Source organism: Pristiophorus japonicus, unplaced genomic scaffold, assembly GCF_044704955.1.
Source record: "Pristiophorus japonicus isolate sPriJap1 unplaced genomic scaffold, sPriJap1.hap1 HAP1_SCAFFOLD_42, whole genome shotgun sequence".
Classification (NCBI taxonomy): Eukaryota; Metazoa; Chordata; class Chondrichthyes; family Pristiophoridae; genus Pristiophorus; species Pristiophorus japonicus.
The window spans coordinates 3,598,754-3,622,168 of NW_027254090.1; positions in this window are offsets into that span (position 1 = coordinate 3,598,754).

Genomic DNA, 23,415 nt, shown 5'->3' on the forward strand with positions numbered 1-23,415 from the left:
ACATAAGAAATAGGAGCAGGAGTAGGCCATATGGCCCCTTGAACCTGCTCCACCATTTAATATGATCGTGGCTGATCCAATCATGGACTCAGCTCCACTTCCCTGCACGGTCCCCATAACCCCTTATCCCCTTATCGCTTAAATAAATTTAGACAGAAATAGTCAGATTCTTAATATCCCAGCTTCCACTGCGCTCTGAGGCAGCGAATTCCACAGATTCACAACCCTTTGAGAGAAGAAATTTATCATCTCAGTTCTAAATGGGCGGCCCCTTATTCTAAGATCATGCTCTCTAGTTCTAGTCTCCCCCATCAGTAGAAACATCCTCTCTGCATCCACCTTGTCAAGCTCCCTCATAATCTTGTACGTTTCTATAAGATCACCTCTCATTCTTCTGAATTCCAATGAGTGGAGGCACAACCTATTCAACCTTTCCTCATAAGTCAATCCCCTCATCTCTGGAATCAACCTAGTGAACCTTCTCTGAACTACTTCCACAGCAAGTATATCCTTTCGTAAATATGGAAACCAAAACTTCACACAGTATTCCAGGTGTGGCCTCACCAATACCCTGTACAGTTGTAACAAGACTTCCCTGCTTTTATACTCCATTCCCTTTGCAATAAAGGCCAAGTGTCCATTGGCCTGCTGATAGCTTCCTGTACCTGCATACTATCCTTTTGTGTTTCATGCACAAGTACCCCCAGGTCCCGTTGTACTGCAGCACTTTGCAATCTTTCTCCATTTAAATAATAACTTGCTCTTTCATTTTTTTCTGCCAAAGTGCATGACCTCACACTTTCCAACATTATACTCCATCTTCCAAATTCTTGCGCACTCACGTAGCCTGCTTATGTCCTCCTGCAGTCTCTTTATGTCCTCCTCACACATTACCCTTCCCCCCATCTTTGTATCATCAGCAAACTTGGCTACGCTGCAGCTAGCCCCATCTTCCAAGTCGTTAATATAGATTGTAAATAGTTGGGGTCCCAGCACTGATCCCTGCGGCACTCCACGAGTTACTGATTGCCAACCAGAGAATTAACCATTTATCCCGACTCTCTGTTTTCTGCTCGTCACCCAATCCTCTATCCGTGCTAATATATTACCCAAAACCCGTAAACGTTTATCTTGTGCCCAAGCACAGATGTTAGGGTTCAGCTGCACTGCCCCCAGCAGCAGCTAAAGCCCCGTACCCCTGAATGTCAGGCCAATGACAAAGAGCTTCCCTCAGATCCATTCTCTCTCCACCCACACACACTGCCTGAGCTCTCAGGCTGACTGTTCCCAGCACCTTCTCTCTTTATTCTCTCACATTTAAGCATTCCTGCTGCTGGGCTCAGGGGCTGTGTGGGCGGGGCCGGGAAAGCGAAGAAAATGTCGCGGTGTCAGGTCTGAGGCTTTCTATCACACACCCAGGGACTGTAAACTAACAGTAAGGGGCTGTAACTGAGCGGGGAAAGCGAGCCGCTTACTGTCAGCATCAGATCCCGGCTCACAATACAGGGCACGGCCCAGGGATGGAGGGAGGGCGGGGGCCCAGTCTGCAGCTGGCGGACAAAGTGGCGCAGTAAAATCCCGGCCGCACCGCTCACAATGTGCAATCTCAGGCGGGGAGCCGGGATTTTACTGTGAACGGAAACCCAGAGCTTAACACAGGCCCGGAGCTGGGGCTTTGGGACATGTGGGAGATACTGATACTATCACTGGGCCCAGACATTGTGTAACCCGGGGCCCAGGGAGATCAGACAGTGTGTAACCCGGGGTGGGCCCAGTGAGATCAGACTGTGTGTAACCCGGGGGTGGGACCAGTGAGATCAGACTGTGTGTAACCCGGGGGTGGGCCCAGTGAGATCAGACTGTGTGTAACCCGGGGGTGGGCCCAGTGAGATCAGTCAGTGTGTAACCCGGGGGTGGGCCCAGTGAGATCAGACAGTGTGTAACCCTTGGGCCCAGTGAGATCAGACATTGTGTAACCCGGGGGTGGGCCCAGTGAGATCAGTCAGTGTGTAACCCGGGGGCCCAGTGAGATCAGACAGTGTTTAACCCGGGGCCCAGGGAGATCAGACAGTGTGTAACCCGGGGGTCCCATGGAATCAGACAGTGTGTAACCCGGGGTGTGGGCCCAGGGAGATCAGACAGTGTGTAACCCGGGGGTGGGCCCAGTGAGATCAGACAGTGTGTAACCCGGGGGGTGGGCCCAGTGAGATCAGACAGTGTGTAACCCGGGGGTGGGCCCAGTGAGATCAGACAGTGTGTAACCCGGGGGTGAGCCCAGTGAAATCAGACAGTGTGCAACCCGGGCGTGGGCCCAGTGAGATCAGACAGTGTGTAACCCGGGGGTGGGCCCAGTGAGATCAGACAGTGTGTAACCCGGGGCCCAGTGAGATCAGACAGTGTGTAACCCGGGGGTGGGCCCAGTGAGATCAGACAGTGTGTAACCCGGGGGTGGGCCCAGTGAGATCAGACAGTGTGTAACCCGGGGGTGGACCCAGTGAGATCAGACAGTGTGTAACCCGGGGGTGGGCCCAGTGAGATCATACAGTGTGTCACCCATGAGCCCAGTGAGGTCAGACAGTGTGTAACCCGGGGGCCCAGTGAGATCAGACAGTGTGAAACCCGAGAGCCCAGTGAGATCAGACAGTTTGTAACCCGGGGGTGAGCCCAGTGAGATCAGACAGTGTGTAACCCGGGGGTGGGCCCAGTGAAATCAGACAGTGTGTAACCCGGGGTTGGGCCCAGTGAGATCAGACAGTGTGTAACCCGGGGGTGGGCCCAGTGAGATCAGACAGTGTGTAACCCGCGGGTGGGCTTGTGAGATCAGACTGTGTAACCGGGGGCCCAGTGAGATCAGACAGTGTGCAACCCGGGGGTGGGCCCAGTGAGATCAGACATTGTGTAACCCGGGGGTGGGCCCAGTGAGATCAGACAGTGTGTAACCCGGAGGTGGGCCCAGTGAGATCAGACAGTGTGTAACCCGGGGGTGGGCCCAATGAGATCAGACAGTGTGTAACACGCGGGTGGGCTTGTGAGATCAGACTGTGTAACGCGGGGGCCCAGTGAGATCAGTCAGTGTGTAACCCGGGGGTGGGCCCAGTGAGATCAGACAGTGTGTAACCCGGGGGTGGGCCCAGTGAGATCAGACAGTGTGTAACCCGGGGGTGTGCCCAGTGAGATTCTACAATGTGTAACCCGAGAGCCCAGTGAGATCAGACAGTGTGTAACCCGGGGGTGGACCCAGTGAGGTTCTACAATGTGTAACCCGAGAGCCCAGTGAGATCAGACAGTGTGTAACCCGGGGGTGAGCCCAGTGAGATCAGACAGTGTGTAACCCGGGGGTGAGCCCAGTGAGATCAGACAGTGTGTAACCCTGAGCCCAGTGAGATCAGACAGTGTGTCACCCGGGGCCCAGTGAGATCATGAGAACCTGTATCACTGTAGATACCAACTTTATATGTATTATCCGTACTAATTTCAAATGAATTAACTCTTTCTAAAATGGCCGCTCATGTTTTTGCTGACTCTTTCGATCTCAGTGTCGGGGAAATCAATGAGTGACTTGTCTTTGTTAAACAACCTTGAGGAACCGTCTGATCATGGGAATATAGCAACAGATGTAGGAGTTAAACTGTGGGAATACCCAGAGAAGCAGAACTGCGTCTTCCTTGACTGCAAAACAAAGATAAGCTGGAGATGACTTAATCTTCTCTCATGGTTAGGGGCATTGCTTAATTAACTGTGTAAATAACTAATTTAGCTTGTATCTATGCCACGGTAGCTGATGTGATAGGACAAATAAAAAGGGGTTGTACCATTCACGAACTTTATTAATGTATTGAATTTGTAATGATTTTGCTTGCTCTGATGGATTTGACAGACTCATTAAGTCGGTGCCCCTTTATCAGAGCAAGACCCTTCATCGATGAAGTCTGAATAACGTCAGTCTGAACGAAACTTTAAAGTGTTCGAATCAGTGCATTCGCTAAAACAGATTGAGGGAAAAGAATCCGTATCAACAATTGGTGTCAGAAGTGGAATCACAACGGACGACTGCCGGAAGCTTGTGAATTAAGAACCGAACTAGCCTTGGATGAGACGGGAGGAAAATGGCCACATGATTGAGTATTCATTAAATACCACTTCGGTTTTCTCGCATCCAAAAGTTTGAGGAACGTTTGGCCACTCGCTGGTTCTCACGTAGCGTCTGAATGAGATCCAGGTCAATCTGTCGAATACCTTATAAACTTAGAAAACAAGTGTCCAAGTCAGGTACGACGTCGACCTTGTATATCACTTGGCCCGCCAAGGCTCTGGATAAGATAAACTACCTTTTTACCGCGGGGCGACGCGAGTAATTGTGTAAAACTAAATCGCGGGGCGACGCGAGGAATTGTGTAAAACTAAATCGCGGGGCGATGCGAGGAATTGTGTCAGAATAAAAGGAATTGTGTAAGGATAACCTATTTCTTTACCGCAGGGCGATGCAGGAATGGGCAATCATGGACCCAAAAATAGAGCCGGCCAAAGAAAAAAATAAATTAATAAGCTTTGTTGAATGAAGAGAGACTTTTGTGAATGTTTGTCGTTAAGTGAGAGTCCTTGTGTGATTTTTTGACTGCGGAATGAATTTTTATCTTTTCATGTTTTTTAAAAGCCTGTTTGGAAAAGTGGTGCAGCTGCTTATTAATGTAGGATCTTCCCACTTCTCGAAACAGAGTGAAAGTTTTTTTTAACCCTTTGAAGTGCTGTCCTGTATGTGGGAAGTTTTGAGACATTTTAAGTTGGGAACGCAGATGTGGATATATTCGGATGATAAGTTATGGAGCTAGGAAATGCACAAAGGATAGGTTTGTTGAGTAAAAGGTAAAAAATACATGGTCCTGGTGGTTGAAAAAAATAATTTATTTGACATGCTCACTTACTTGTTGAAAGAAAACATGCAATGATTGATTACATTGGGTTGAAAGACATAAATTTAGTCTAGGAATGAGATAAAGAATGACTTTAAAAAAAAAGCTTCCAGCTCAAAAATAAAGTTTTAAATACAGATTGAAATTACAAAATTTGAATTGGGATTTTGAGATATTAAGAGAAGGCACAACAAAATATTGAGGTGGATTGAAAAAAAAATTATTAAATTAAATCTGAGCTCTTAAAGAAAAAAGGAGATATAAAACTAATAGGTTTGGAAACAATTTAGAAATACCTTCAGGGATCAGGTCAAACTACTGGGTGAGTGGCGAGCTATCTGCGAAGGTCTAAAAAGGACTTTTGAAAAATGTTAAAAACAGCAAGCTTTAGCAGTTTAGAAGAGACATTTTAACGACTTTTAAACTGGAGATTTTGAGATAATGAAAAGCAGCCCTCAAAGACGACGTTGCGATGGAAAGACATACGAGTTGATATCGGCTGTGAAAAAGATATTGGTTTAATTGGAAAAAAAAATAATTTGAAGTAGTAAAAGACAAACTCCATTGATAATGATTTTAAATTACGAGAAAGCTTCACTGCAGTTTGAAAGATTTCCAAAATGGACGTTATTTATCAAGAAAAGTCCCGAAAAGTCTAGACAAGCTGGAGGGTTTTGAAAATAACGAGGAGAAAAGATCTAAGCTATGCAAACACAGCACAGAAAAAAACTGGGAATTAGAGAATCTTACTGAATTATTAAATTCTTATAGAAAATGGAACTGGCACAGATGTTTAGATTTTGTGCTGAGAGAGAAAAAAACCCCACAAGATTTGCCTGGTGAACGGGACCGTAAAATAAAACGAAATGTTAGAATGTACACAGCGTGTGTGAAAATTGGATTTCAGTAAACACAACAGCTATTAAAAATGTGTGGTCTCATTTTAAATCAATCAAAAAAAATCTTTGGCAATTGGAAGAAAACATTGGAGTTTACTCTAAAATGCCGCCTTTCCTGATGAGAAGACTTTTATTATGACGGCTTTACTAATGATTTCTGCTGTTTTAACCGATTCCGAATTGCTAAGCAAGTTTTGAAGGCACAAAGACTTTTTAAAAAAATTCCGGATAATTACGCAAAGTCACGTAATGACATCTGCTCTTCTTACAAACCTGTAAAGGAGTTAACCCTTTCCATTGACAGCTGTTTTATACTGGAGATTATTAATTTGGATTTCTTAATAGAATAAAAAAGACTCACCTAACAGAGGAAATGGTAGGATAGTCAGAATAAAAACAAAAACAGAACTAGCCTATGTAATAATACTCGCCTGATACAAATCAAAGAAAGATGTTCAAACAAAACAAATTCAAGAGTTAAAAGCTAAGATAAATAAGATGGAAGATATTTTTTTTTTTTAAACGGGGCCAGACGGATAGTGCAGTGCGCAGCCATAGCACCATCACCTCTGGCAACAGAGCCAATGTAACCCACGGTGGGTAAGTGTAGTCTAAAAACCCAACCTAACCTTACCTCCGATTTCACAGAGTGACCGCAACATGCATGGATAAAAGATGAGCCGACCAGAACCTAACACCTGGTGACGACCAGGCTATATGTTTAAAATTTGCAGATAAAACACTCACCGAGATGGGACCGCAGCGGCTACTTCGACTCTGCAGACTCAGGATACTGGGAACCTTAAGGCCCACACAAGCACTGATAATACAGATGGACTACGAGAGATATAGCACACGCAGGAAAGACACAACTACATGAACTAGCTTTGTTTAATTTGACTGTCGAAATATGCATCCCAGCAGCCAAGGACTGGAGCAAGGACAGAACTTATATTAACGCATGGCTATGTATAGTGTATTAAGTAAGGTTCTAATGCAGCAGGCTGCCGATGCCATGGGCGCCAGTAGATTCCGAGGACAGGAGCAAGGTCATAGGAACAAAAGGGGAAGGACGCAGAAATCCAACTGGATGGAATTTCAGTTCTAGAAGCTCATGCCTGGGCAGACCAAACTGCAAACAAGCAGCCAAATCCAGGAGCAAGAAACAGAAGGGTGGGAACAGAACGGAGCAAATGGAGGGGGGGTAGTAATAAAATAATCTAAAGAAAGGATATAATTTGGGGTGCGTCAGCGAATACTTATCCTAAACCTAATGGATATCATTTTTTCCTAGCTTCTGTGGGAATGAAACTAAAAGTCTATACCAGAACCTCGCACAATGGATCCTTGAAGGCCCGGAACCCACTACCCTGTGATTTAATGTCAGAAATGGAACAGGGCGAGGTCAAAAATAAAAGAGGAATACTGGAAACACTATGCATTGGTTATGCGGCAGGGGTTATGATAATGAATTCCATAGGCCTGTATACAATATACGACCGGTTTAACAAATTAATGGCGTAGTTTTGAGTGGTTTACAGGAGAGGGACTTGGATAACCAAGCCCTACATGTGCGGTGGGGAGATGGCGTGGAAGTGGAACTGTTACAAGTGGCCCATACATTGCCGTAATGCTGAGACAATAAAATTGAGCCACGCAATGGGGAAACATATAAGTAAACTATTACAGGCTGAGATAGTTTGCTCCGGGTATGGGTCCTGGATATTAAGTGAGGTACAACATAATTTGGAGCAACTCCAGAATGGAGACACACCAGATTGGATTCCGAACAGCATACTTAACAATTGGACTCGAGATTTAAAAAAAATGAATAACAAATGCGAGGTACGAAAGAATAGTCACGCATGTGTGCCGAAATTCAGATTTATTAATGGGCGGGTGAATATGATCGGATTTGTGTTGTCTAAACAACAGTATGCAGTAACAAAGGGAGACCCCTTATATCAGATCGATAATATTGGTGAAGTGAGAAACCAAACTCGGTTATGTTCCCATCAGCCTGCCAGACGGGTGGTTAAAATTAACAATAGTACCAAAGGCATTGACAGAACTGACTGCTATAAAATTAATCAATGGTTTTATGTCGAGGTACGCCATGAATGACGAATGATGATTGCAGATTCCACCAAACAAACGGATGCATGCTGAGTATCACTTCTCTCAAACACAATCTTGAGACCATCGCTGCCCCGCAAGGGAACGGAGAGTGATGCGTGAGCACGGGGGCAGCCAACTTAACCATTAAGACCAGTGGAGGAGTCACCCTCTGTGTCCTCATTACTCCTAACTTCTGCTTCAGACCCAAGGGAGAAATAGACATAGACAGATATCATATACATCCCGGTACAACAGAAATCATCGACGGAACAATCATGGATACCCTCCGAGAGAGGTACGAAGAGATGGTATGGGAACCGCAAGGCAAACAGATTCCGGAACTAAATGAGGAACAATTACGTTTGGTGCAAGGAATCCAGAATCAAAAGACGACAGTATGTCCGGCTGATGGAAGAAATAGACAACTTACAGAGAGACACTAATGCAATGCTGGCTGATCAGCCCTGGTACTCAAAGCTGTGGGACATTGGACTTAATATTCAAATTCCCCCATGTATAAGAATAATATCACATGTACTTGTAGTAATACAGGGTCTGGTTCTGATGGTCATGATGGGATTAACAGGTGCACGCATTAAACAGGCCTAACGATAAGTCAAGGCACGCACTATGAGTAAGGCCATAAGGAATGAAAATTTTAGCAGTCCTACAGGATGAACTTACTTTATATAGCTCTGTGGGAAGGTTTCAGGAGGTCCCAAAGCTTGGGAGATGGCCACCCAGGTGAACGAACCTATCTGGAACTTGCCTACAGAGAGATAGTTATTGGGAAATATGGCCAGCTTGGCGTATCGCCAAGGGCCAAAAGGGAGGAAATGCAAGAGAAAAATTTGGCATTAGAGTTACCAGTGGGACAAGGGTTAAACTGCTGGTTCCTGCACTGCCCATAAGGAGGTAAAAGGCTTCTCTTCGGTCTTGTATCAAGGCTCCAGAAATATCAATTCTATAATATGCCGACAGGATACGATGTGAGAATCGAAACAGACATTGATAACACCTTGCGAAGAGGCTCGAGGCAGACTCACAGACAACAAGGAGGATCAGGAAAGAGAATGCGCATGGCTAAACGCAATACTCCTGGAATAAGCACCAGGGTTATCATGGAATGATAAAAGGGGGGAATGAGAATGTGTAAAAGGGTTGCGAAAGTGGTAGATGGCTGGAGAAGGTGGCAAAACGATGGAGATCGGGAACCATGGGAAAATAGCTAAAAAAATGATCAAGATGCAGACAACTGTAGAATCAACAGAAAAAAAAGGGGTTATGAAGAGCTGAAGTTGAGGTTAGACACGGGTCATGAGAAAGCCCAAGGCAGCACAACGAAAGAAAGCAATTCTAGATAGGAAGGGAAAAGTAATAGCTTCTACTGATAAGGAGGAAGGGAAACTAATTGGGTTCTTTACTGATGAGGGAAGACAGTGTAGCAAAGCTATAACTAACCTACCTGACACCAGCCCTAATTGGGAGACTTTCTTGCCTGCCATTGGACGTACTCGGGGGGGAGGCAGCAAGAGATTGGATAGACCAATAAAAATGTATATCTCCTGTGCTTTTCGCGCTGAAAAGGGGCTTGTCCAGGGTAAGATAAACAGGCTCTGATTGAGAGTGTCCCTTTGTCTTGACAAGTCCCGGCCGGAGAATCTTCAATAAAGGTATTTTACAGAAAAGGCAAGAGGTGTTCGCGTGTCAGTGTATTCGCTGAAACAGATTGAGGGAAAAATAATCCGTATTTACATTTGGTGTCAGAAGTCGGATCTCAACGGACGGCTGCCGAAAGCTTGCGAATTAAGAGACAGACTAGCCTTGGACGAGACGGAAGGAAAGTGGCCACTGGAGTGTGTAACCTTTAAAATACCACTTCAGTTTCCTTCAGTTCCAAAAGTCTGAGGAAAGTTTGGCCACTCGCTGGTTCTCAGGTAGCGTCTGAACGAGATCCAGGTCAATCTGGCGAATACCTTTTAACTTCGGAAATAAGTGTCCAAGTCAGGTACGACGTTGACTTTGTATATCACTTCGTCCATCTAGGCACTGATTGGACTTAAATCGCGCGGCGACGCGAACCGCGCGGCGACGCAGAGGGATTGAGAAATAGACAACCGCGCGGCGACAGGAATCACGCGGCGACGCGGAGGATAGGGAAATAGACAATCGCGCGGTGACGCGAATGGGAAAACCATGGGGCAACATGGAAGAAAATGGAAATTGTGTAGAACTAAACCGCGGGGCGAAGCGAGTAATTGTGTAGAACTAAATATCGGGGCGACATGAGGAATTGTGTAAGGATAAAAGGAATTGTGTAAGGATAAAATATTTCTTTACCACGGGGCAACGTGGGAATGGGTAATCATGGATCCAAAAATAGTGCCGGCCAAAGAAAAAAAATAATTAACAAGCTTTGTTGAATGAAGAGAGACTTTTGTGAATGTCTGTTTTGAATGAGAGTACTTGTGTTATTTTTTGACTACGGAATGAATTTTTATGTTTTCATGATTTTTTTTAAAACCTGTTTGAAGGAGTGGAGCAGGTGGTTGCTTATTTTAGCTCCACCCACTTCTCCAAACAGAGTGAATGTTTTTTCAACCCTTTGTAGTGTTGTCCTGTATGTGGGAAGTTTTAAGACATTTTAAGTTAGAAACGCAGGTGTGGATTTATTCGGATGATAAGTTACGGAGCTAGGAAATGCCCAAAGGATAGGGTTGTTGAGTAAAAGATAAAAAATACAAGGTCCCGGTGGTTGAAAAAAAAGAATTTCTTTGACACGCTCACTTAGTTGTCAAAAGAAAACATGCAATCATTGTTCACATTGGGTTGAAAGACATAAATTTTGACTTGGAATGATATAAAGAATTCCTTTTTAAAAAAAGCTTCTAGCTCAAAAAAAAGTTTTTAAATAAAGATTGAAATTACAAAGTTTGAATTGGGATTTTGAGATATTCAGAGAAGGCACAACAAAATACTGAGGTGGATTCAAAAAAAAAATTGTTAAATTAAATCTGATCTCTTAAAGAAAAATGGAGATATAAAACTAAAAGGTTTGGAAACAATCTAGAAATACCTTCAGGGACCAGGTCAAACTCCTGGGCGAGCTATCTGTGAAGGTCTAAAAAGGACTTTTGAAAAATGTTAAAAACAGCAAGCTTTAGCAGTTTTGAAGAGACATTTTAACGACTTTGAAACTAGAGCATTTTGGGATAACGAAAAGCAGCCCTCAAAGCCTAACTGCTGACTCCATTCTAGTTATGGAGAAAAGAAAAAGATTAAGGCGCCACTTTGAAAGTTAACAAATGATTTTAAATTAAAAAAATTATGGAGTCACAAGCCCTTCGTGTAAAATACAAAACCTAATTGAAGAAAGGAAATCTGATAAAAAAAGATGTAACGTACTAAATAAGTTCTGAAAAAAATGTGTTTGTGATGGAAAATTACATAACTTACTAAATACTGGTTGATGTTTGCTGTGAAAAAGATATTGGTTTAATTAGGAAATGGAAAACAAAATTGGAAGAGGTAAAAGACACTCTACAGTGATACTGATTTATATTATGAGAAAGTTTCACTCCAGTTTGAAAGATTTCCAAAATTGACGATGTTTATCAAGAAAAGTCCTGAACAGTCTGAACAAGCAAGTGGGTTTTGAAAATAACGAGGAGAAAAGATCTAAGCTATGCGAACTCAGCACAGAAAAAAAAACTGGGAATTAGAGAATCTTACTGAATTTTAAAATTCTTCTAGAAAATGGAACTGGCACAGATGTTTAGATTTTGTGCCGAGAGAGAAATAAAATACAAGATTTGCCCAGTGAACAGGACCGTAAAATAAAACGAAATGTTAGAATGTACACAGCGTGTGTGAAAATTGGATTTCAGTAAACAAAATAGCTATTAAAAATGTGTGGTCTCGTTTTAAATAAATAAAAAAAAATCTTTGGCAATTAGAAGTTAAGAAAACATTGGAGTTTACTCTAAAATGCCGTCTTCCCTGATGAGAAGACTTTTATTATGATGGCTTTACTAATGATTTCTGCTTCGTTAACGAATTCCAAATTCTAAGCAAGTTTTGAAGGCACAAAGACTTAAAAGAAAATTTTTTTTCGGATGATTACGTGAAGTCACGTAATTACATCAGGCTTTCTTATAAACCTGTAAAGGAGTTAACCCTTTCCATTTACAGCAGTTTTATACTGGACATTATTAATTTGGATTTCTTAATAGATAAAAAAAGACTCACCTAACAGAAGAAATGGTGCGATAGTCATAATAAAAACAAAACAGAACTAGCCTATGTAATAATGCTCGCCTGATATAAATAGAAGAAAGATACTCAAATAAAACAATTTCAAGAATTAAAAGCTAAGATAAATAAACTGGAAGAGATTTTTTTTAAAACGGGGCCAGACGGATAGTGCAGTGCGCAGCCATAGCACCATCACCTCTGGCAATCGAGCCAATGTACACCACGGTGGGTAAGTGTAGTGAACAAACCCAACCTAACCTTACCTCCGATTTCACAGAGTGACCGCAACATGCATGGATAAAAGATGAGTAGACCAGAACCTAACACCTGGTGACGACCAGGCTATATGTTTAAAATTTGCAGATAAAACACTCACCGAGATGGGACCACCACGGCAACTTCGACTCTGGAGACTCAGGATACTGGGAACCTTAAGGCCCACGCAGGCACTGGATAATACAGATGGACTACAAGAGATATAGCACACGCAGGAAAGACACAACTACATGAACTAGCTTTGTTTAATTTGACTGCCGAAATATGCATCCCAGCAGCCAAGGACTTATTTTAACGCATGGCTATGTATAGTGTATTAAGTAAGGTTGTAATGTAGCAGGCTGCCGATGCCATGGGCGCCAGTAGATTCCGAGGACAGGAGCAAGTTCATAGGACCAAAAGGGGAAGGGCGCAGAAATCCAACTGGATGGAACTTCAGTTCTAGAAGCTCATGCCTGGCGGACGAAGCTGCAAACAAGCAGCCAAATCACCTGCAAGAAACAGAAGGGTGGGAACAGAACGGAGCAATGAGGGGTGGGACCACAGGATGTTTCGGAAAACTGGCCAGTGGGATAAAATTCAGAACAAAGCAAGTTTTTGGAATATAAGGTGCATGCCTGTCTTTGCCCAGGGAGACCTCAACCAGGGGATACCAGTTGGAGAACATGCCCGACCTCCCCGTATGTGGGTAGAGATCAGTGTTGTTGGGACATTCGAGTCCGGAATAGATCCACCACCGTTGCACCAACAAGCACTCTGGGAACTACAACTCTTTATAGTACCACCACACATCCTCCTCCCACATGCCCGCCCATAAAGACTGGAGCCAAAGGGGGGGCGAGTAATAAAATAATCTAAAGAAAGGATATAATTTGGGGTGCGTCAGCGACTACTTATCCTAAACCTAATGGAATCATTCTTCCTAGCTTCTGTGGGAATGAATCTATAAGTCTATACCAGAACCTGGCACAACGGATCCTCGAAGGCCCGGAATCCACTACCCTGAGATTTAATGTCAGAAATGAAACAGGGCGAGGTCGAACATAAAGGGGAATACTGGAAACACTAGGCACGGGTTATGCAGCAGGAGTTATGATGATGAATTCCATTGGCCTGTAGGCAATATACGACCGGGTTAACAACTTAATGGCGTAGTCTTGAGTGGTTTAGTGGTGAGGGACTTGGATAACCAAGCCCTACATGTGCGGTGGGGAGATGGCGCAGAAGGGGAACTGTTACAAGTGGCCCATACCTTGCCGAAATGCCAACACAATAAAATTGATCCACGTAATGGGGAATGATATAAGTAAACGATTACAGGCTGAGATAGTTTTCTCCGGGAATATGGCCTGGATATTAAGTGAGCTACAACATAACTTGGAGCAACTCCAGAATGGAGACATACCAGATTGGATTCCGAACAGCATACTTAACAATTGGACTCTTGATAAGAAAAATGAATAACACATGCGTGGTACGGAGGAATAGTGACGTATGGGTGCCAACATTCAGATGTATTATTGGGCGGGTGAATATGATCGGATTTATTTTGTCCATACCACAGAATAATGTAACAAAGACCCCTTATATCAGATCGATAATATTGGTGAAGTGAGAAACCAAACTCGGTTACCATCAGCCTGCCAGACGGGTGATTAAAGTTAACAATAGTACCAAAGGCATTGACATAACTGACTGCTATAAAGTTATTTCGAGGTACGCCACGAATGACGAATGATGATTGCAGATTCCACCAAACAAACGGATGCATGCTGAGTATCACTCATCTCAAACACGATTCCGAAACAATCGCTGCTCCACAAGGGAATGGAGCACAGGAGCAGCCAACCCGACGATTAAGACCAGGGGAGGAGTAACCCCGTCTGTCATCACCAACCCTAACTTCTGTTTCAGGCCCATGGGAAAAATATACATAAATGGATACCACATATATCCGAGACAACGGAAATCATCCACGGAACAATCACGGATACCCTTCGAGAAGGGTACGAGCAGGCGGTATGCGAACCGCAAGGCAAACAGATACCGGAACTAAATGAGGAACAATTACGTTTGGTGCAAGGAATCCAGAATCAAAGACGACAGTATGTCCGGCTGCTGTAAGAAATAGACAACTTACAGAGAGTCACTCACGCAATGCTGGCTGAAAAGCCCTGATACTCAAAGCTGTGGGACATTGTACTTAATATTCAAATTCACCCATGGATAACAATAATATCACATGTACTGGTAGTAATACAGGGTCCGGTTCTGATGGTCATGATGGGATTAACATGTGCACGAATTAAACAGGCCAAACGATAAGTCAGGGCATGCACTATGATTAAGGCCATAAGGGATGAAAATGTAAGCAGTCCTACATGAAGGACTTACCTTATATAACTCTGTGGGATGGTTTCAGGAGGTCCCGAAGCTTGGGAGATGGCCACCCAGGTGAACGAATCTAGCTGGAACTCGCCTACAGGGAGATAGTTATCAGCAAATATAGCCAGCTTGGCGTATAGCCAAGGGCCAAAAGGGAGGAATTGTAAGAGAAATTTGGCATTAGGGGTACCAGCGGGACAAGGGTTAAAGTGCTGGTTCCTGCACTGGCCCATAAGGAGGTAAAAGGCCTTTCTTCGGCCTTGTTCAAGGATCCAGAAGTTATCAATTCAATAATATTCCGACAGGATACGATGTGAGAACCTAAACAGACATTGATAAGACCTTGCGAAGAGGCTCGAAACGGACTCACAGACAACAAGGAGGATCAGGAAAGAGAGTGCGAACGGCTGAATGCGATACTCCTGGAATAGTCACCAGGGTTATCATGGAATGATAAAAGAGGGGAATGAGAAAGTGTACAGAAGGATTGTGCATGTGGCAGAGGGATGGAGTTAGGGAATCATGGGAAAAAGGCTGAAGAAATGTCAAGATGCGTACATACAAACAAAGAAACATAGAAAATAGGTGCAGGAGCAGGCCATTCAGCCCTTCTAGCCTGCACCGCCATTCAATGAGTTCATGGCTGAACATGAAACTTCAGTACCCCCTTCCTGCTTTCTCGCCATAACCCTTGATCCCCCGAGTGGTAAGGACTTCATCTAACTCCCTTTTGAATATATTTAGTGAATTGGCCTCAACTACTTTCTGTGGTAGAGAATTCCACAGGTTCACCACTCTCTGGGTGAAGAAGTTTCTCCTCATCTCGGTCCTAAATGGCTTACCACTTATCAGCAGACTGTGACCCCTGGTTCTGGACTTCCCCAACATTGGGAACATTCTTCCTGCATCAAACCTGTCTAAACCCGTCAGAATTTTAAACGTTTCTATGAGGTCCCCTCTCATTCTTCTGAACTCCAGTGAATACAAGCCCAGTTGATCCAGGCTTTCTTGATAGGTCAGTCCCGCCATCCCGGGAAGCAGTCTGGTGAATCTTCGCTGCACTCCCTCAATAGCAAGAATGTCCTTCCTCAAGTTAGGAGACCAAAACTGTACACAATACTCCAGGTGTGGCCTCACCAAGGCCCTGTACAACTGTAGCAACACCCCCCTGCCCCTGTATTCAAATCCCCTCGCTATGAAGGCCAACATGCCATTTGCTTTCTTAACCGCCTGCTGTACCTGCATGCCAACCTTCAATGACTGATGTACCATGACACCCAGGTCTCTTTGCACCTCCCCTTTTCCTAATCTGTCACCATTCAGATAATAGTCTGTCTCTCTGTTTTTACCACCAAAGTGGATAAACTCACATTTATCCACATTATACTTCATCTGCCATGCATTTGCCCACTCACCTAACCTATCCAAGTCACTCTGCAGCCTAATAGCATCCTCCTCGCAGCTCACACTGCCACCCAACTTAGTGTCATCCGCAAATTTGGAGATACTGAATTTAATCCCCTCGTCTAAACCATTAATGTACAATGTAAACAGCTGGGGCCCCAGCACAGAACCTTGCGGCACCCCACTAGTCACTGCTTGCCATTCTGAAAAGTACCCGTTTACTCCTACTCTTTGCTTCCTGTCTGACAACCAGTTCTCAATCCACTTCAGCACACTACCCCCAATCCCATGTGCTTTAACTTCGCACATTAATCTCTTGTGTGGGACCTTCTGAAAGTCCAACTATACCACATCAACTGGTTCTCCTTTGTCCACTATACTGGAAACATCCTGAAAAAATTCCAGAAGATTTGTCAAGCATGATTTCCCTTTCACAAATCCATGCTGACTTTGACATATCATGTCACCATTTTCCAGATGCACTGCTATGACATCCTTAATAATTGATTCCATCATTTTACCCACTACTGAGGTCAGGCTGACCGGTCTATAATTCCCTGTGTTCTCTCTCCCTCCTTTTTTAAAAAGTGGGGTTACATTGGCTACCCTCCACTCCATAGGAACTGATCCAGAGTCAATAGAATGTTGGAAAATGACTGTCAATGCATCCGCTATTTCCAAGGCCACCTCTTTAAGTACTCTGGGATGCAATCCATCAGGCCCTGGGGATTTATCGGCCTTCAATTCCATCAATTTCCCCAACACAATTTCCCGACTAATAAAGATTTCCTTCAGTTCCCCCTCCTTACTAGACCCTCTGACCCCTTTTGTATCCGGAAGGTTGTTTGTATCCTCCTTAATGAATACCGAACCAAAGTACTTGTTTAATTGGTCTGCCATTTCTTTGTTCCCCGTTATGACTTTCCCTGATTCTGACTGCAGGGGACCTACGTTTGTCTTTACTAACCTTTTTCTCTTTACATACCTATAGAAACTTTTGCAATCCACCTTAATGTGCACTGCAAGCTTCTTCTCGTACTCCATTTTCCCTGCCCTAATCAATTGCTGAATAAACAGAAAAAAAGGGGTTACTGAGAGTTGAGGTTAAACACGGGTCTCGGGAAACAAAAAGCAATCACGGATAGGAGAGGGTAACGTAATGGTTTTTACTGAATAGAAGAAAATAGGTTTTACTGATAAGGATGGAGAATTTAATGAAGCTATAAACAAGCTGACCTCGGGGCGAGCCCTAATTACGAGTCCTCCTCGCCTGCCATTGGAAATGCTCGGGGGAGGGGGTGTCGGGGGAGGAAGAATAGGAGTAGATAGACCAAGTGCTAATCAAATGTGTTATATTTTGAAAATGTTTAACTGCTGTGTTTTCGCGCTGTATCGGGGCTTGTCCTGAGGAAGCTGAACAAGCTCTGATTGAGAGTGTTCCTTTGTCTTGACAAGTCCTGGCCGGAGAATCTTCAATAAAGGTCTTTTACAGAAAAGGCAGCAAGGTGTTCGTGTGTCAGTGTATTCTCTGAAACAGATTGATTGAAAAAGAATCCGTATTAACATCTATGGGAGGTATACAGTGTTCCCCAGATTCAGTACTGGGACAGCTGCTGTTTTTCAGTCTATGGGAGGTATACAGTGTTCCCCAGGGTTCAGTACTGGGACAGCTGCTGTTTTTCAGTCTACGGGAGGTATACAGTGATGTTCCCCAGGGTTCAGTACTGGGACAGCTGCTGTTTTTCCCTCTATGGGAGGTATACAGTGTTCCCCAGGGTTCAGTACTGGGACAGCTGCTGTTTTTCAGTCTATCGGAGGTATACAGTGATGTTCCCCAGGGTTCAGTACTGCGACAGCTGATATTTGTCAGTCTATGGGAGGGATACAGTGATGTTCCTCAGGGTTCAGTACTGGGACATAAAAACACAGAAAATATTTGCAGGAGTAGGCCATTCGGCCCTTCGAGCCTGCACAGCCATTCAATATGATCATAGCTGATCATTACCTCAGTACCCTTTTCCTGCTTTCTCTGCATACACCTTGATCCCCTTAGCCGTAAGGGCCATATCTAACTCCTTCTTGAATATATTCAATGAACTGGCATCAACAACTCTCTGTCGAAGGGAATTCCATAAGTTAACAACTCCCTGAGTGAAGAGGTTTCTCCTCATCTCAGTCCAAATGGCTTACCCCTTATCCTGAGACTCTGCCCCGTAGTTCTGTACTTCCCCAACATCAGGAACATTCTACCCGCATCTAACCTGTACCGAGCTGTCAGGATCTTCTATAGTTCTATGAGATTCCCTATGAATAGGAATTCAGAAGAATGTGAGGTAATCTTATCGAAACGTATAAGATTATGAGGGGGCTTGACAAGGCGGATGCAGACAGGATGTTTCTACTGATGGGGGAGACTGGAACTAGAGGGCACGATCTTAGAATAAGGGGCCGCCCATTTTAAACAGAGATGAGGAGAAATATCTTCTCTCAAAGGGTTTCAAATCTGTGGAATTCGCTGCCTCAGAGAGCTGTGGAAGCTGGGACATTGAATAAATTTAAGACAGAAATAGACAGGTTCTTAAACGATAAGGCGATAAGGCGTTATGGGGAGCGGGCAGGGAAGTGGGGCTGAGTCCATGATCAGATCAGCCATGATCTTATTGAATGGCGGAGCAGGCTCGCGGAGTCCTATGGCCTACTCCTGTTCCTATTTCTTATGTTCTTATTCTTATCCTTCTGAACTCCAATGTATAAAGACCAAGTTGATCCAGTCTCTCCTCATATGTCAGTCCTGCTATCCCAGGAATCAGTCTGGTGAACCTTCGCTGCACTCCCTCAATAGCAAGAATGTCCTTCCTCAGATTTGGAGACGCAAACTGAAAATATACCACGTGAGGCCTCACCAAGGCCCTGTACAACTGTAGTAAGACCTCCCTGCTCCTGTACTCAAATCCTCTCACTATGAAGTCCAACATACCATTTGCCTTCTTCACCGCCTGCTGTATCTGCATGTCAACTTTCAATGACTGATGAAACATGACACCCAGTCTCATTGCACGTCCCTTATACCTAATCTGCTACCATTCAGATAATATTCTGCCTTCATGTTTTTGCCCCAAAATGGATTCGGAGGGAAGTGCTAATTACCTCGGGGGGTTGGGGGTAGAGGATTTGTCACGGGGAGGGGTGCGGGGAGGTGCTAATTCAGTCGGATGTCCGGGTAATAAGCAGCAGGAAAGAGCAGCAGATATATGGGAGAAGTGTAGTCGGTATCCGCGGGGAGGGAGTGGCTGAGTCTACACGTGGGGCGGAAGGTGAAGAGGAGAGGGGTGTTTCTGATTCCTGGAGAGGTTCACGGTCGTGTTGTTCGTGTTCTATCCGAGCTGCAATGTTCTATTTGTTTCAGTTTATGACCGAGTTGTTTGGGATTCCTGCGGGGGAAGAACTTGTTTGTGGAATCCTGGTCGACCTCTGACCATATCTAACCCCCTTGCACTTTCACATAAAGGGATCCCTGTAAGCTGGCAATCATCAATGCGCTTCGAATACCCACTGGTTCGCGGCCCCCATATCTCAAAGCAACAGTGACATCAAAACAAAGGCGCCAGTCCAGTATATCTTGGTCTGCATCCGGCCTCAGATCCTCCACACCGTATCTCTTACCAGCCACCTCCGAGCTGCCTTCTCCAGGGAAGTTCAGGCCTTGTACACTGTCTGCCCTTTCACCGTCTGACCATTGTTTCTGCTGTTATCAAATTGGCTCTCCTGTTTCCGGTATTGTCATGTCCATGCACAAATCGCCCAGAACCAAGGCATGTGAGTGTTACACCCACTGCTCGCAGTTCACTAAAGTGGCTGCGGTCCGACAACTGCTGAATTCATTTCCTAATTCGCGCAGCCCTGTCGGTATTTTCTCCAAAACCAACTCCCTTTGTAGCGCTCTGGTAGATTTGGCACCAGGCTCACAACTGAGATCGTGCAGTCGGCCGCCCATGAACCTCTGCGATTTGTCTTCGTCCATGTTCTCGTCTGATCGCCGTCACCACGCCCCCATAATCTACATTCTCTAAGTCAAGGCCCACAATAAGTTTGGCGCACCCAAAGTTTTCAGAGAAATGGTAGATAAAGAAGCTACGTGATCTACCATTTCAGGAACTCCCTGGGATTCCAGGGGCGCAGTTTCATTTGAAGCAGTTGTCTCCAGGACCTGCTCTGATGGGACTATCTCCCTTGTGGTGCCATCCACCGATTCACAGCTATCAGTGGAGCGCATAATGGCATTCCAGTCAGGAAGCTATAAGGCTGTAAGGCGGTCTGTTTCGGGCAGAAATTCATCTTATTTTGCATCGCACATTGCGCCCTCTCCCCACCACACCCGATACCGTGATACTTTGTGTATTCAATGCTGTGTGCAATTTCAAGAGACACTGCCATGCTATTCGAAGACATGAGTACGTTTCCTTCTGGTACATGGCAAGTTATCCACTTTGGTAGCAAAAATAGGACAGCAGACTCTTAGTTAAATGGTGTGAGATTTCGAAATGGTGTTCAGAGGGACTTGGGTGTTCCACTGACAGTTATCATTCCAGTACTGCAACCAATAAGAAAGCAAATAGTATGTTTGACTTTATTACAGGAGGATTCGAGTGTCAGAGTAAAGATGTCTTTCTGTCATTACGTAGGGTACTGATGAGCCCACGCTTGGAGTATTGTGTTCAGTTGTGGTCTCCTTACCTACGGAAGAATACACTTGCCAACGAACGGTGCCCAGACTGAATCCTGCGATGGGGGGGTTGTCTTTTGCGAGCAAACCAGGCCTATAGTCACTAGAGTTTAGAAGAATGAGAGGTGATCTCATTAAAAAAATATAACATTCTTTCAGGTTTCTACACGGTAGATACAAGGAGGATGTTTCCCTTGGCTGCAGAGTCGAGGACAAGGCTCACAGCCTCAGAATAAGGAGACGGACATTTGGGACAAAGATGAGATTACATTTCTTCACTCAGAAATTGGGGAATATTTGGAATTCTCTACATGGTGGATGTGGACGCGTTGATTACATTCAAGACAGAGAGCGGCAGATTTTTGTGTATAAATGGAATCAAGAGATATGGAAATAGCGCAGGAGAGTAGTACTGAGGGAGAAGGTCAGCCATGATCTAATGGAATGGTGGAGCAGGCTCTCGGGGCCGAATAAACTTCTCCTGCTGCTACTTCTTACATCCTTAATTCTCCAATCTACCATGCCTGTTACCTGCACAAATAATGCTATGAGCTTTGTCAAGGATAATCATTCTTCCTGAGAGTGGTGCTGTTGTTCACAGATTGGACTACTATTAGATATATTGTTGTGAATGGTGCTGCTGCTCACAGATTGGACTACTATTGGACATATTGTTGTGAATGGTGCTGCTGCTCACAGATTGGACTACTATTGGACATATTGTTGTGAATGGTGCTGCTGCTCACAGATTGGACTACAATTAGACATATTGTCGTGAATGGTGCTGTTCACAGATTGGACTACTATTGGGTATATTGTTGTGAATGTGAAAATAAATTACATTGACAGAACGCTTTTCCTGCAATAAGCATTCCTAACATGCGTCATAGAGGAGTGAGGAAAGACAAGTAAATAAGTAACTATGGAAACTAATCCTTTGTTAACGAGCGGGTTTCATTTGGTATAAAAGGATGAGAGGGGCGTGGAGAAATGTAGTGTCTTACATGGTAGAAAGAGGAATCTTAGCATTCTTCCTTGTGATCTGGATGTGATAGATTAGGAGTAATTTTACAAAAGCCACATTGACAAGATTTGATTTAAATTTACATAGGTATCGTACTGTACCTTACTCTGAGTAAGTCAGAGATGAGAATGGAGGACACTGCCCTACAACAGTAACACTTGTATTTATACAGCACCTTACAAATTGAACAGAATATCTAAGGGCATTTCCTAGAAGTACAATAGAGGCAAGTAGACCTCGGCCAAAAAGGTGGACAATACGAAGTGTGGCAATACGTTCAGTCAAAAAATGTGTTTATAAAACATAAGAAATAGGAGCAGGAGTAGGCCATTTGGCCCCTCGAGACAGCTCCACCTTTCAATAAGATCATGGCTGATCTGATCATGGCCTCAGCTCCACTTGCCTGTCTGCTCCCCATAACCCTTCAAGGTGGAGACAAATGAAAGGTGGAGGAGGTAACTGATAATAAAAGCAACTCATGTGGTAGATATGGATGTTACCTTTGTGAACTTCCAGATGGTATTCGACAAGCTTCCACGCGATGAATTGTTACCACAAATGAAAACGCCTGGAATTGGAGGCAAACTATTGTCTTGGCTAGGGAATGTGTTATTTAGTTGCAGACAGAGAACAAGAAATAATGTGTATGTACTTTATTGGCAGAATGTGAATAGTCATGTCTCCTGAGGATCTGTATGGGGCTGCAGATTTTTATTATATTTATGCATGACTTGGATGAGGTACTAGCGAGCCATATATCTAAGTTTGTTGATGAGAGTAAGTTAAAAGCAAAGTATATAGTATAGATGGTAGCATCATCTAAGGCGTTGATAGATTGAATGAGAAAAGCTGTGGCAGAAGGCTTTCAACGTGAGAAAGTGTGATCATAGTCCACTTTTTACCTAAGGAAGATATATCAAAGTGTGTTCTTAAAACCAGAAACTAGTGCTGTGGATTGGCATGGAGATTTACATGTCCATGTCCAGAAATCGCGAAAGGCTACTGGAATGTACACAAATAAATTATACGAATAGGCTTTATCTCAGGAGGGCTGGAATGCATCCTGGACATTTTATTACAGCTGTACAGACCATTGCTTAGAACCCATCTGGAGTGCCTGCATTTAATTCCGGGCACAGCACCCCAAGGAGGATATATTGGCTTTGGTGTTGATGTACTGCAGAATCACCAGAAGTATTCCACTACTAAAACGATTGAATTCTGAGGACAGTTTACATCGACCAGACTTATATAGCCTTGAACTTTATGATGGTTAATGGGTTTGATAGGGTCGATGGTGAGAATCTATTCCCTCGAAAGGTAGATTCCAGAAAAAGTGGGCATATTCTATAAATTAGAGCTAAACATTTCAAGGTTAATGTCGGGAAACACTTCTTCACACAACATTTGAGTAATTCTGGA